Source organism: Myotis davidii, unplaced genomic scaffold (assembly GCF_000327345.1).
Source record: "Myotis davidii unplaced genomic scaffold, ASM32734v1 scaffold506, whole genome shotgun sequence".
Taxonomy (NCBI): Eukaryota; Metazoa; Chordata; class Mammalia; order Chiroptera; family Vespertilionidae; genus Myotis; species Myotis davidii.
The window spans coordinates 508,617-523,121 of record NW_006297140.1 but is presented as its reverse complement, the minus strand read 5'-3'; the positions used below and the strand labels follow the sequence as shown (position 1 = coordinate 523,121).

Genomic DNA, 14,505 nt, shown 5'->3' with positions numbered 1-14,505 from the left:
TCTGAAATTCCTAGAAATCTGACTTAAAAAACACACAACCACACACTTTTTCAATTTTTCAGTATAATTTTGTTTCAAATATGCCGGTGATGACTAATAAAAACTTTCTCTACTTTCATTTGACACTGATTTTCACCTTTTTTCTTTTCGTTACAGTTGTTTGTAAGAGGAATTTCCTGGTACGCTGAAAACAGGTATGTGGAGAGAAGCATGTGCCAAGATTGGCACACATTCAGATGCCGAGGTGGCTGCCTCTGTGAAACAAGTGCACTGTGTTTCACACAATTATGCCCATCATGATGCCGCCGACGTTGCCAGGCATTCTTATCTTTGCTCTGTACTCCTGTTCTTGAGTGTCATGAATGGTGCTGCCATTGCTCCAGAAATCTGCCTTTGGTCTGGTTCTGAAACAGTATCCTAACCAACAGAAAGGCTTGTTTTTTCCTGGCCTTCATCTTGGTCATCAGACTGGATTTATCCTGGGAACTCTACTAGTAAGTACCAGAGAGGCTAAAAGATGGGTCTGTTGGAGCTGCTGTTGCCTCCTCTGGGACCCTGGCCTGGTTCTTGCTCCATGACTTGACTCTGTTGAATCTTGGCATTGAATCTTGGCATTGACTCTGGCCAGGACCTAGTGACCGTTCCCTGAAATGCCCTTCAGCTTGCCTGGAAGGGGAAACTACAAATGATAGTCATGGGAACCTAACAGTTGCCAAAAGCCAGGCTGACAAAGAAAAACATAAAGGGCAAGCAACAGCATGATGCCTGCAGTAACAGGCTGGTAGCTTTACCACCCTAGGCTTGTGACCTTTACACACAAATACATAGAGTAGGGATTTCATTGTACAGCATTTTGCTTGTTATTTAACAAAAGAATTGGAGGCACATATTAATGTATTTATTGAGGGTAGGAAGCACCTATAGTGCCGAAATAACATCATTTTATGGAAATTCTCTTCCTCAATCAGCTGCCTCCTGCACACCCTCTCCTGGGAATCAAGCCCAACACCTGGGCATGTGCCGTGACCTCCTGGTTCATAGGTGGACGCTCAACCACTGAGCAACACCAGCCGGGCTATTTTAGTTTTTTTTTTTTTTTTAAATATATTTTATTGAGTTTTTACAGAGAGGAAAGGAGAGAGATAGTTAGAAACATCGATGAGAGAGAAACATCGACCAGCTGCCTCCTGCACACCCACCACTGGTGATGTGCCCGCAACCAAGGTACATGCCCCCGACCGGAATCGAACCCGGGACCCCTCAGTCCGTAGGCCGACGCTCTATCCACTGAGCCAAACCGGCTTCGGCTAATTTTTTTTTTTAATTAAAAAAATATCAAGTTAGATGTTTTTTACAATACCAAAAAAATACCCAGTTTATTTTTAAGTTACATTATTTGTATTTTATTGTGTAAAAATAATCCTGCCATCTTCTTAAGACTGCTTGATTCTGTTCCTTACTTATTCAATTAGTTCAAGTCAGCTGTTGGTAAGGGCAAAAATAATGTTCAATAGAATGAGAAAGGGGGACTGAGTAACTTTTATTATGGAGAAAAGTGTTGTCCATGGAAATTAGAAGAATTTTAGCATTTCCAGAATAAGCCCATTTTATGAGAAAAGCTAAAACACATGTATTTATTTCCACAGTTTTCCTAACATTAATTATTTAAAAGGTATCTCAAATTCATTTCTCCTGTTATACTTAATAACATATTTACTAGCATCATTACTCCATTAAAAGTCATATTCTGCTTGAGAACTTACTTCAAATGAGTGATATTTTATAGATTTTAATTGTTACATGTTGTGGCATAAATACAATCTTTGGAGAAGTGGCTGGCTAACTTTATTAAATAATTAATGTATATTTTTTTCTAATACATAATATTTTGAGTTAATATATAGTGTGAGGATGAAATTGCTTCTCTCTTTTTAGCATTACTTTTAGGCCCATTTCTTCATAAAATATGTAATAAAAAAATTTAATCTGCATATATTATTGCTCTATTCTTCACATCTTTAGCCATGGGAATATATTACTTAAATTAGTGCACACTCTAAGATTTATAAAGGCAAAATGGTTTCTTCTTATTAAATATATGCACCCTCTCAGTTATCATCTATAATAATAAAAACATAATATGCAAATTGACTGAACGGCTGAACAGCAGAACGACCTTCCGGACTACCTTCTAGACAAAGCCGCAGCTGCGAAGGCCTACTTTTGCACAAATTTCGTGCATTGGGCCTCTAGTTACTAATATACTCATAATATTCTACTTGGCTTTGGATAGGCACTAGCTTCCAATCTACAGTTATTCAGGCAATGCCTAAGTTCATAATTTTTCACACTTATTTGATTACACATGCCATTTTTGAACAGAATTTTATAACACTGGAATTTTATGAAGCACCATTTAGCAACCATAGTCTTGAGGAAAGAACTTTGTGTTTAAGACCAAATAGACTTTTGAAAGTATTATTTATAAAGCCCTCAATGTGCTTGAAGAGGAACTAAATTTGGATTTCATTTTCAGAGTTCTAAACATGACATATTCTCAGGTGTTTTATAATGCATATCAAAGTAGGTAGCCCTGTCCCCATTTTCATAATAAAATAACAAACATCAAGACCATATGGGGTAATAAAATTTTAATATTGATATCCTATCTAATAGAGGGAATATGCTAATTGACCCTCACACAGTCACAAAGATGATGGTGCCCAAAGCCAATAAGGAGGGAATATGCTAATTGACTGTCCAGCCCTCAAAGATGGCAGCACCCACAGCCAATAAAGAGGGAATATACTAATTGAATGCCACACCCTCAAAGATGGCGGCACCCACAGCCACAAGATGGCCAGCAGGGGAGGGCAGTTGTGGGCAATCAGGCCAGCAGGGCAGGGCAGTTAGGGGCAACCAGGCCTGCAGGAGAGGGCAGTTAGGGGTGACCAAGTTGGCAGGGGAGGGCAGTTAGGGTCGACCAGGCTGGGAGGGGAGGGCAGTTGGGGGCAATCGGGCTGGCAGGGGCGTGATTAGGGGGTGATCAGGCTGGCAGGCAGAAGTGGTTAGGGGCAATCTGGCAGGCAGGCAGGCGAGCTGTTGGGAGCCAGCAGTCCTGGATTGTGAGAGTCCGACTGCCTGTTTAGGGGATCAGGCCTAAATCAGCATTTGGACATCTCCGAGGGGTCCCAGATTGGAGAGTGTGCAGGCTGGGCTGAGGGGCATCCCCTCCCAGTGCACGAATTTCATGCATCGAGCTTCTAGTAATAATAATAAAAAACAAAATGATAAATGGGATTATTGAGGTGGGGACTTAATTGTTGAAACCTGGGGTCTGGCCTAAAAGACTCAAAACTATTTAAATCTGACTTCATTACTAGAGATTACATGAACACTTCCCAAGGGAGGTTACTATGGTTATTTTGTTAATTATCAATACTGTTTATGTGCTTCTCTGATAAGTGGATTTCCCAGATTTCCTTAAACACACAACTCAGCATCTCTCAATGATTTTTCTCACCATATTCTAAAGTTTTATTTTATATACCTCATGCTTAAGCATTTATTAAATTACATGGCTAACCAATATACATTTTAAAATATGGATGCTTAGTATTTTTTTGCTAATTGTGTCTCCATAGAATCTCATTCCATTGTTCCTAGCATGACTGAGACCAATGAAATTAAAAATGTTGTATTCAATAATGGGGCTAAAAGATGAGTAAAAAGTCACCTGCATTCAAGAAGCATAGACAAGTTTCCTAAATTTTGACTGTTTGCCAATCTACTGAAATAGTCACTGGACTTTTCCTTTCACACTTCCTACATCTTCCAAGGAAATGAAAATAAAGATATGCAAAGCTAATTCTTTTAAAGTAAAATATTCTCTTCCAATTCCAAAATGAATGACTATTAGCAGTCTTAATTGTTCAGTACACACTCTTAGGGTGGGTGTGTGGTCTTCATTCTTAATAGTGGCTTTGGTAATAACGTCCACATGGGTATTAAGGTCAAGCAATTCCCAAGAGAAATGCTTGTGACTTTTGATTGCTGATACCATCATCCCCGGAGTTCCTCACAACTCATTTTTTTTTTCTTGATTTTGTCGGAATCACCTATCTACAGTGAATTTTTTACATAAATGGTATCGTTGAGAGGAGAATGGTGTTTTACTTGGGAGTTGGCTACACTGTCTATGTGAAATTTTATGCTGATATAATTTTCAGATTTTTCTATTCTTACATTTTCCCATTTACAACACTTGATTATAAAGAATTATGCACTTGGTCCATTTTATTTCTCATGTATCCTAAAAACTCTACGTGTTAGATTTTTTTGAGTGACTTCTCACTTTGACATGAAGATTTAATCAAATACTTTTTGTTGAGATACACATTTAGCCTTTACAAAATCTGATTTACAAGATATACCCTTTTTATTTTCAGATTGGTAGGATTCAAACAAAGGAAAATTCAAGTTCTAGATTTGAAGGCTTAATATCATGGATTTTACACAATCTGTCCATACAAATTGAATCACACACGGAAAGGAACTTAGATGTTGGTTAGCCCAGTATTTCACCCCGTGTTAATCCTACCGAATCTACGGAAAGTGATTATCCAGCTTAGTGAGAAGGTTTGCCTGCACACAGTGAACTCATCATCTACAGGCAGCTCGTATTTTCTTAGTCAGCCTTATTAGTTAGTCAGGTTATTTTAGTACTAGTGGCCCGTTGCATGAAATTCTTGTACTGGGGGTGTTGAGGGGTTCTTCAGCCTGGCCTGCACCCTTTTGCAGTCCGGAGATCGGGTCGAAGCCAGCAGTCGGACATCCCTCTCACAGTCCAGGACCCTTTACTCCTTACTGCTCGCCTGCTCGCTGCTCCTTACCGCTCAGCTCGCTCCTCAAGGAGGCGGGAGAGGCTCCCACCACCACTGCTGTGTATGCCAGCCATGAGCCCGGCTTCCTGTGGGAGTGCACTGACCACCAGGGGGAAGCTCTCCTGCGTTGAGCATCTGCCCCCTGGTGGTCAGTGCACATCATAGCGACCAGTCGTTCTGGTCATTCCGCAGTCATGGTCGCTTAGGCTTTTATTATATAAATTAGCCTGGGAGGGAAAGTGCCTATGGATTGTGTTCTTTACTTTTTTAAATGTGTGTTGTTGTTTTTTTTAATTATTGGTTTTAGAAAGAGGAAGGGACAGGGCGCGGGAGAGAGAGAGAAACATTGATTGGTTGCCTCGATATACTCCTCTAAATGGGACCGAACCCGCAAGCTGGGCATGTGCCCCTACTGGGAATCAAACTGAACCGGTGACCTTTAGGAGCATGCAACCACACTCAACGAACTTAGCCACACTGGCCAGGGCTACATTTTTAAACTATGAAATCTTGTTTATTCCATACACATAAGATAGGTGCCACTATTACTATTTACAGAAATAAGAACAAGGCTCTAAGACATTCAGTGACTCACCAAAGTTCACAAAGTTAGTAATTAATAGAGATAATGATTGAAACTAGACAACAGGTGCCAAATTGTAACACTTAAATCATACTCTTAGCATCTGAACTGGTCAGGGCCCCACAGAACTGCCTGACAACACTTTAGCTCTGCAGCTGAGTTCTGTGTTGACAGGTTTGTACCGGTTTCTCCTCCCCATCTCCTTAAGGTATGCTCAGTGGATTTTGATTTCTTGCGACCAAGGATCTCTACCTATGAAAAAGCTTTGATTAATCGTGTTACATTTTGCCAACTTAGAGAACTCTGTGTTATAGATTAATTGTTGGGATTTTATGGGCAAAGCAAAACAGATAAACTTGGAAATTATCTACTGCCTCATATAAACCCTTTCCTCTGAAAAAGTACAATTGTTGAATTTATAATGAGTTGTGTTTATGAAATATTGCATATGAAGGCAGCACAATTTGGTTTGCATTAGAGTTAATATTAAGGATGCAGGTGTCAAACAAATGGCCCTGCCTATGGGTTTAGAACAGTTTTTGCCACATGATGTCACAAAATTATAACATTTCTCTGGGCATTTTTATTAGCCTGGAAAGTCGATGACTAAGGCCCTTCTAATAACCTCCTGTTCTTGGTTTGGTTTTGCAAAAAGAATGACATCTGTATTCTTACCCCCGTGACAGCACAATAGAATTAGAAAGGAATAGAAAATAGGAAATTGGAAGAAGAGGCACACATTTGTGAGGAAGAGAAAACAAGTGCACAATAAGGATATACCTCAGAAGGGAACCATATGGGATTGTTAATTAGGAACATAAAATTATGCATGAAAGTTCACACCTCCACTCTGGGAGAAATATTTATAGTTTTTATTATTTATAATATTACTTTTTAAAAAATTACCCTTCATGCCAGAATCTGAGTTTATGACCTTTTGTCTGCTTTATTTAGCTGTGCAAAGTTGGCTCACTGATTGTACTTACAAATCCAGCTCAAATATAATGTGGTTTGGCAGGCCGTTCTGAATAAAAGCAAAATATATACTTAAACAGTTTCTGCCTAGGATCCTAGGAAGTAGCAATTCTAAGCTGGAATGGGGTTCCCCACACTGACAATTGGAAATATTAGCTTTTAGCAATGTTTCTCAACAACAAATCTGACTTAAGACTTGGTGCACTTTGACTGGACTAAGGGTCTCCACTATTGTTCTAGCAAATCTAGACACCTTTTTTCTTATAATGGGAGTTACATGCCTGCATTCATGAGCTTGAGTTTCCCAACCCCATTAGGGCTACCTTATGCTTGGGTCCACATGCTGGTTTTTTAAAAAAATAATTTCATCATTTTAAAGAGAGAGGGAGAGATAGAGATAGGAGAGAGAGAGAGAGAGAGAGAGAGAGAGGCCATTTGTTGTTCTACTTAATGCATTCATTGGTTGATTTTTGTATGTTCCCTGACTGGGGATTGAGCCCGCAACCTTGGCATATCAGGGCGGTACTAACCAATTGAACTACCCATCCAGGGCCCAATGCTGCTTATTGATTGTAGAAATCTTTGACTCTGCCATCCTCTGAGAACTGGGGTATTGCTACGTGCTTTGCCATCACTGTTTGGGAGAGGAATTCTTGAACCTCAGCCTAGGATCTGAAGTTATGCTGCCCTAGAGTGGGTCATGTTTGTGGGTGACTTCTAGCTTACATGCACTCTCCATCCATCGGGCTAGGATCCTAATTTGTGGTGTAGACTCTTCCTAATTATTGCTACTGATTGTCATATGTTCTGTAATATTTGACCTGACACGGAGTAGTCCCTATTCTGTATTTCTTTCTGACAAACTAAGTCTACTTCTGGAACCATTGCCCTGTACTCACACTGCCCAAACTCTCACATGCTTCTCTTTGGTATTTTATGGTATTAATTTATAGTTTAAATTATTTTGAAGTTGTTTAATATCATTATTTTTAAATAATATGCCAAAGTAAAAGGTCTTATACTTTGGTTAAAACTAAGTGTAAATTAGATCACTTGTTAATGTGGTGTGACTGTAGTCTTGTTTCAAATTGTAAGGTACATAAACAAGTTTGGTTTTTTTAATATAAAAACTTTTTTTTTGTATGTGGAAACTTGGAAGGGGATTTGCTTTTATCCTGTCCATGCTTCTTTTGGGGAAAGAAGAAGGTGGTGTACAGAGTAATAACCACCATTTCAAGGGTGCGATTTGTCTGCTTTGAGGACACTATTCATGTCTGTTGTATTTTCACTATTTCTTATATGTTTATAACTTTATGTACTTTTCCCATTCCACCCTGTACTCACACACACACCTCTGTGTTCTCTGATTCTCCATAAGTGAATATAAAATTAATGCCTTAGTCACCATTAGATTCTACAAAAGTTTTCATAAATGCACTGTGTTTCCCAAGTACTCTATTTTGTGCTTGAAATAAGGTAAAGATAAATTGTTAGGTGAACTAGAAAACTATCTTTTGATGAAGGATAAGCTAACATTAGAAGTATCTATTTAATTACATGGTCAAACATTATTATCAACCTACTTATATGTTGCTGGGTGGCTGTGTAAGCCCGTATAAATCTTCCTTTCAGGCTGAAAACTGGACTGTGTTTCCCCTCTTACTCTTAGTAATTTAAAATAGAGCATAGATATTGATAAAAATCTATCAGACTATAATTATCTTTTTCTGTCATTAAATAGAATGAAATATCTGATACGTTTTTAGTCCATTTTTCTGTAAGATTGTTTATCTTTTTATTGGTTATATAGATTCTTTATATATCCCGTATATTGTGAAAATACATATTGTAAGTGCCATCCTTCAGATGAAGGCTTTTTTAAATTTTTTTCATTTTCTATATAGTATCTTTTGATAAATCGTTCTGAATTTTAATAGTTGAATTTATCAGTTATTTCCATTTTTTGTTTGTTTACTTTGTTATTTCTTGCTTAATACATCCTTCCCAACCCCTAGGTCATAAAAATAGTATCAAATATCTCTTAGCACTGTCTAATATAGTAGATGTCTACACTGATGGAAATATTTCGTATCGAGCACTGTCCAATATGATAGTCACTAGGCAGATGTTTCTATTGAGCACTTGAAATGTGAAGAGTGTGACCAAGGAGCTAAATTTTTAAATTTAATTTTAATTAACTTAAGTTTAAATTTAAATTGCCTCATGTGGTTATAGACTATTGGATTGAATAGCTCAGCGACAGCTTTGCTTCATTATGAACAGTGATTCATTTGGTAATCATTTTTCTGCATGGTGTGAAGGGATAATCTGGTGTCATATTTTGCCTTATGGATGACCAGTTGGCTTAGAGCAACAGCTTTTCCCTACTGATTGATAGTGCCAGTTTTGAAATAAAAATAAGTTATGTGTGTGTCTGTGTGTGTCTATTTCTTGGCTTTCTCTGATCCTTGGCAAATTCATCTGTCCTGGCACCAGCACCTCTTACTGACAGTCACCCTAGCTTTATAAGCTCCTTGTCCCCACTCATTTTCCTCAGAGCTAATCACTTTTGGAATTTTTGTAGTTGTTATTCATTTGCTTTATTGTGGGGGGGGGGTTGTTTGGTTTCAATAATAAGTTTTATATGGGCAATGATATGTTATCATTTTTTTAATGTTTAGTTCTTGTAATCCTCATGGTCTCTCCGGCCTTTAATCACTTTTAATCCTTTCTATTTCAAGCATATTTAATCTATATTTTCTGGCTGATAATTTTGCTATCTGATGTCTTTATCGACCTGATTCTACTCTCTATAGTTTCTGCTGGTTCTTGCTTCATATTGCCTTACAAATGAGCATTACTGTGTGAAGCTTGGGCTAAACTGGATTAACTAGTTGAGAGAATTTGTATTTCCCTCTGCCAAGGCCTGGGACATTAGCCAACCCTGTAAACTGTGTTCAGATGTTTGAACCATCTTGGTAGTATGAAATTTGGCTGCAAAACCATGTGAGAGATCAGTTGATCATGAGTCCTCAGGTGATGGTTTTTGTTCCCCTCCCTAGTGCCAAGTGTAGAGACAGACTGGATTCTTTACAGTCGCCAGCTGAGTGTGTGTGTTTCTGGTACAGTGATGATACAGATCGATTGAGTCACAGGAGGGCATGTACCCTTTTAGACATTCCATCTCTGGCTGGCCTTGGGCTTTGTGATCTATTGCTAGTACCCTCTGGGCTGTGAGCCTTCAAGTCCAAGTCTACTGAGTTCACCAAATGTTCCAAGAGGACACCTGAATGAAGTACTCCTCTTCACCATGTGGTTTCCCCTTTCAGTTAGTTTTATTATCTGGACATTCCTTTCTGTCTAATTTTTATTTTTTTTTTCTATCTGCTTTTTATATTTTATGTATAATTCTTAGTTGCTCCCAATGGAAGGGTTTTTATACTACCAAGGACAGACTTTCACAGATTAGCTAAAGTAATACATTCAGTAATTGGAAATACAGAGAATTTTCTTGGAGAAAATCTTCCCTAGTTTCAGGAAGAATGGCAGATCTTTCTGGAGTGGTATTCCAGGGCTGGTTTTCCCCAGGGCCTACCAATTATCCATGTTGTTGCAGGGCTAAATGAATGACCTCACACTTCTAGTGTCCAACGCAGTCCAATGGACTCAGCCTCTGTATACAGACTTCAAATTCTTGAGATAGAAAATAAAACCATCTTAACCTCAACTAAAGATGGTACTAAGGTGGTAGGCAATATTTAAGGTGTGCAGTCATGTTAGAGCTCAGGTTCTGCTGGACTGTCTGGAATTGAATTTGAGCTCCAAATCTTGTAATCTTGGGACACTTTCTCTAGAATTCTGTGACTCAGCTTCTTCTACAAATGGGGATGATAATCATAGTACTACCTCATAGTTGTGATGAGCAATAAATAAATTATTATATGTGGAAAGTGAAAAGTAAGAGTAATGCTTTGGGTATAGCAACTACTCAATAAAAAGTAGCTATTTTTCCCCCCTCACTTAATATAACCCCAGATCTAATTGGCTGCGGCCAGGGTTTAGGATGATGTGATACAAGCATGTCTTCCTCGTTATGTTCAGTGAGATGCAAATTGAAAGAAAGGAAGGTAATAGCAAATATGACTAATGTAAACTGGAGAAGTAGGAACAAAACAATGCATCTACATCAACTTGCTGAAACATTCAATATAATTTTCTTTATATAAAAATATACTTGAACGATAGAATTTTTACCGAAAGAGACAGATTTTTAAAAAAATGTACATAGGCTGAGCTATGTTATGTGTAACATTTCACAGCTGAGATATTTCCTATTTGAATTTATCATATACTTATTAACAGTCTATTGTGTGTGAAACATTGTATTATGTGGACATAGCATAAAGCAGGTAAAAGCAGAATATATTACTAGGTACAGTTACAAACTATAAAAGTAGAATCATGAGCATTTTACGGAAAAGAGTCTTATTTTAAATAATGCTAGAAAGATCTTAAACATTTCCAGGAATTATTTTCTCTGCATTCCTTTTAAGTGTCTGAAGTTTTATTTATTTACTTTTGGTTGTTTTTATTTTGTATTTTTTTAAATATATTTTTTAATGATTTTAGAGAGAAAGAGAGAGGGAGAGAGAGAAACATCAATGATAACAGAGAAACATTGATCGGCTGCCTCCAGCACACCCCCTACTGGGGATCGAGCCTGCAACCCGGGCATGTGCCCTTGACCGGAATAGAACCCGGGACCGTTCAGTCCGTAAGCAGATGCTCTATCCACTGAGCCAAACCGGCTAGGGCTTTGTTTTGTATTTTTAAGGGAAGAACATGTGATTTTGAAGTGAGGTCAGTACTTAAGCCTAACCCCCACAAATCAGTACATCCAGTTCTATACTGGGTTATTTCCAAGTCATTTGTAACTTAAAAATGAGTAAATAAAAGTAACTGTGTAAATGTACCACTTTTTTATCCACTCATCCACTGATGGACATTTGGGCTGCTTCCAAATCTTGGCTAGTGTAAACAACACTGCAATGAACATAGGAGTGCATATATTCTTTTCGAATTAGTCTTTTGGGTTTCTTCAGCTATATCCCAGAAATGGAATTGCTGGGTTCACCTCTTACACCATCACAAGAAAAAAAAAAATCAAAATGAATTAAAGACTTAGGTGTAAGACTCAAAAGCATAAAAATCCTAGAAGAGAACATAGGCAGTAAGATCTCAGACATTTCTCAGAGCAATATTTTTTTCTGATATATCTCCTTAATGTAAAGGAAACAAAAGAAAAAAGAAACAAATGCGATTATATCAAACTAAAAGTTTTTGTACAGCAAAGGAAACCATCAACAAAATGCAATGACAGCCCAGTGAATGGGAGAATATATGCATCAAGGATATGTCTGTCTGATAAGGGGTTAATATCTAAAAGTTATAAAGAACTTATAAAACTCAACACCAAAAAACAATACAAGTAAACAATGGGCAAAGGACATGAATAGACACTTTTGCAAAGAGGACATACAGGTGGCCAGTAGACACATGAAAAGATGCTCAACAGCACTAATCATCAGCACTGCAAATTAACGCCAAAATGAGCCCTGGGTGGGTAGCTCAGTTGGTTAGAGCATCATCCCGATATACCAAGTTTGCAGGTTCGATTCCCAGTCAGAGCACATATAAGAATCAACTAATGAATGCATAAATAAGAAGAATAACAAATTGATCTCTCCTTCCCCCGATCTCTCTTTGTCTCTCCCCCGCTTCCCTTCCCCCTCCTCCCTTCCTTTCTCTGTCTAAAATCAGTGGATTGATTAGGAAAACACACAGAAATAAAACCACAATGAGATATCACCTCACACCTGCTTGAATGGCTACCATCCATTAACAAACGCGAATGCATAAATAAGAAGAATAACAAATTGATCTCTCCTTCCCCCGATCTCTCTTTGTCTCTCCCCCGCTTCCCTTCCCCCTCCTCCCTTCCTTTCTCTGTCTAAAATCAGTGGATTGATTAGGAAAACACACAGAAATAAAACCACAATGAGATATCACCTCACACCTGCTTGAATGGCTACCATCAATTAACAAACGAAGGGAACCCTTGTGCACTGTTGGTGGGGATGCAGGCTGGTGCAGCCACTGTGGGAAACCTCAGTGAAATAAAAAAAGGAAGTGCCTTTTGAACCAGTGATAAGCATTTTTTAACAAGTAATAAAGTTTTTCATTTGTATAGTCTTTTACAATGAACATAGTACTTGCATGGATTCATCTCATCAATTCAGTGAGGAAGACCATTGCAATAAACCTCTCCACTTTAACAGATGAACACAGTGAGGCTCAGGGACTTTTGGTGACACGCTCACAAAAACACAGAGTAGAGTCAGACTCAAACAAGAGTCCCGAATTCAAGTTCTGGATTCTTCTCACTACTTGCCAGCAACCAGTCCTATCACAGAAATGAAGACACTTCTGTTAATCAATGCGTTAGAATGCACTCTTGAATCAGAAGAACTCTAAAGTAAAAGCTTCTACTAATTTTCCCTTTGATTACGTTGCCTCGGCACTTCCAGGCTCACAGTGTGTGACATCTTGGTCAGATTGAGTAACCGGGAAATCACGTTGTGTGTGCTGAAAACAATGAGGATACAGATTGGATAATCAGGGCAGTTTTAATTTCTCTGCTACTGAGTAAAATCAATTGAAACTTTCCATCTGAATGTATATCGTGGAGGAGTTCATCGTGTACCAATAAGACTCTTTGTTCTTAAAACATTTACAAATATTACTTAATAGAGCCTTTTTCCTGCTCTCAAGAACATGGAGAGAAGTTGTTAAAAGTACTCGGCCTTTAGATCCAGAGTGTATAAATTAATTCATGTTATTCCTTCAGTTCCACAGCTGAGTTGTCCAGTAAATAAAACTTCCCCTCATTAGAAATGAAGCCAGTCTTGCAGTTCCCTACAGGTCTCATATCATTTACACCAGGCTCTGTTTCGTACATTGACCTGGAACCCAGGAGAGTTTATGCACGATTGGTGAATTAAACCAGAAATAATTTCCTGTGGCATTATGTCACAACCTCAATGATGAAAAAAATCCACTAATTTCTGTTGCATTTAACTGGAAACATTTAAATGAATTCTTTCAGGAGTACATAAATTTGATGGACCACAATTTTAAGGTTTCTTGTGCTGTATAAAGTACATATCCATTTCTTATGTAAACTGTGTCATCATGCAATTATCTATATATGTATGTGTCTCTGCCAAACTGTTGGTTTTTACTTATTTATCATTTTATGTCTGATGTTTGCCATTCATTTTGCTAGAGAGAGACCTTATCCTCCTAAGGAAGGATTTTTTTTTTTTTAACTTTTCAGTAATGACATATTTTGCCCAGAAAATTTCAGAGGAAGATTAAATGTGAGGAGTTTTTCTGAATAAATCCATCATCTTTACTCAGTTCCCATTCTTTTTCATGCAATTGATAATCTTCCTCCCTACTTTTGTCTGCTTCACAGACCTTTCTTTTTCTATCACCTAACACTATTTCTGAAACCTCTGTTGTTGTTTTCTTCCCTGACTCAATTTTTTCAGTGCCACATCTGTCTTAGAGTTTCAATTCAGTCCTTCCAAAGGAAAATGATGGCTTTCCTGTCTACAACTCTTGCCCTAACTGATCTCTTTTGCTGAGGTCCTGCCTGGCCATTGCCTACATGATAGTCTTCCATTCACAGCCATGCCAATGTTAGAATCCATTAACCCCTAGAATGCCGGGGAGCGCTATCGCACTCCTCCTGCAGTGTCACTATTAGATGCTAGTAGTTCACTCTTTATTGACAGATGGCACCTAAGTGCAGATTACTTATGATGCCGAATATTTGTAGTTCTAAAATTGACCACTGGCATTTATCTGCCTAATTTTTTATAGGTACTACGATTTTATGAAGTTTACTCAGATTTTGTAGCCCTAAAGCTTCGAAATGGCGTCCAGTTCTGTCTGCTTTTTTATTAGTGATGATGATAGTGCTAAATATGTCAATTCTTG

The 14,505-nt window shown here is 38.1% G+C and overlaps 1 protein-coding gene across 2 annotated transcripts in view; it reads left to right on the top strand.

The window, feature by feature from the left end:
- Nucleotides 1–14,505, top strand: part of SLC16A7 (solute carrier family 16 (monocarboxylate transporter), member 7) — a 137,878-nt gene that overhangs the window by 10,099 nt on the left and 113,274 nt on the right. For both annotated transcript variants that reach the window (XM_015569803.1, XM_015569802.1), the window contains exon 2: nt 157–194. The gene's annotated coding sequence lies outside the window, so the exon portion shown is untranslated. The remainder of the gene's footprint in view (nt 1–156; nt 195–14,505) is intronic.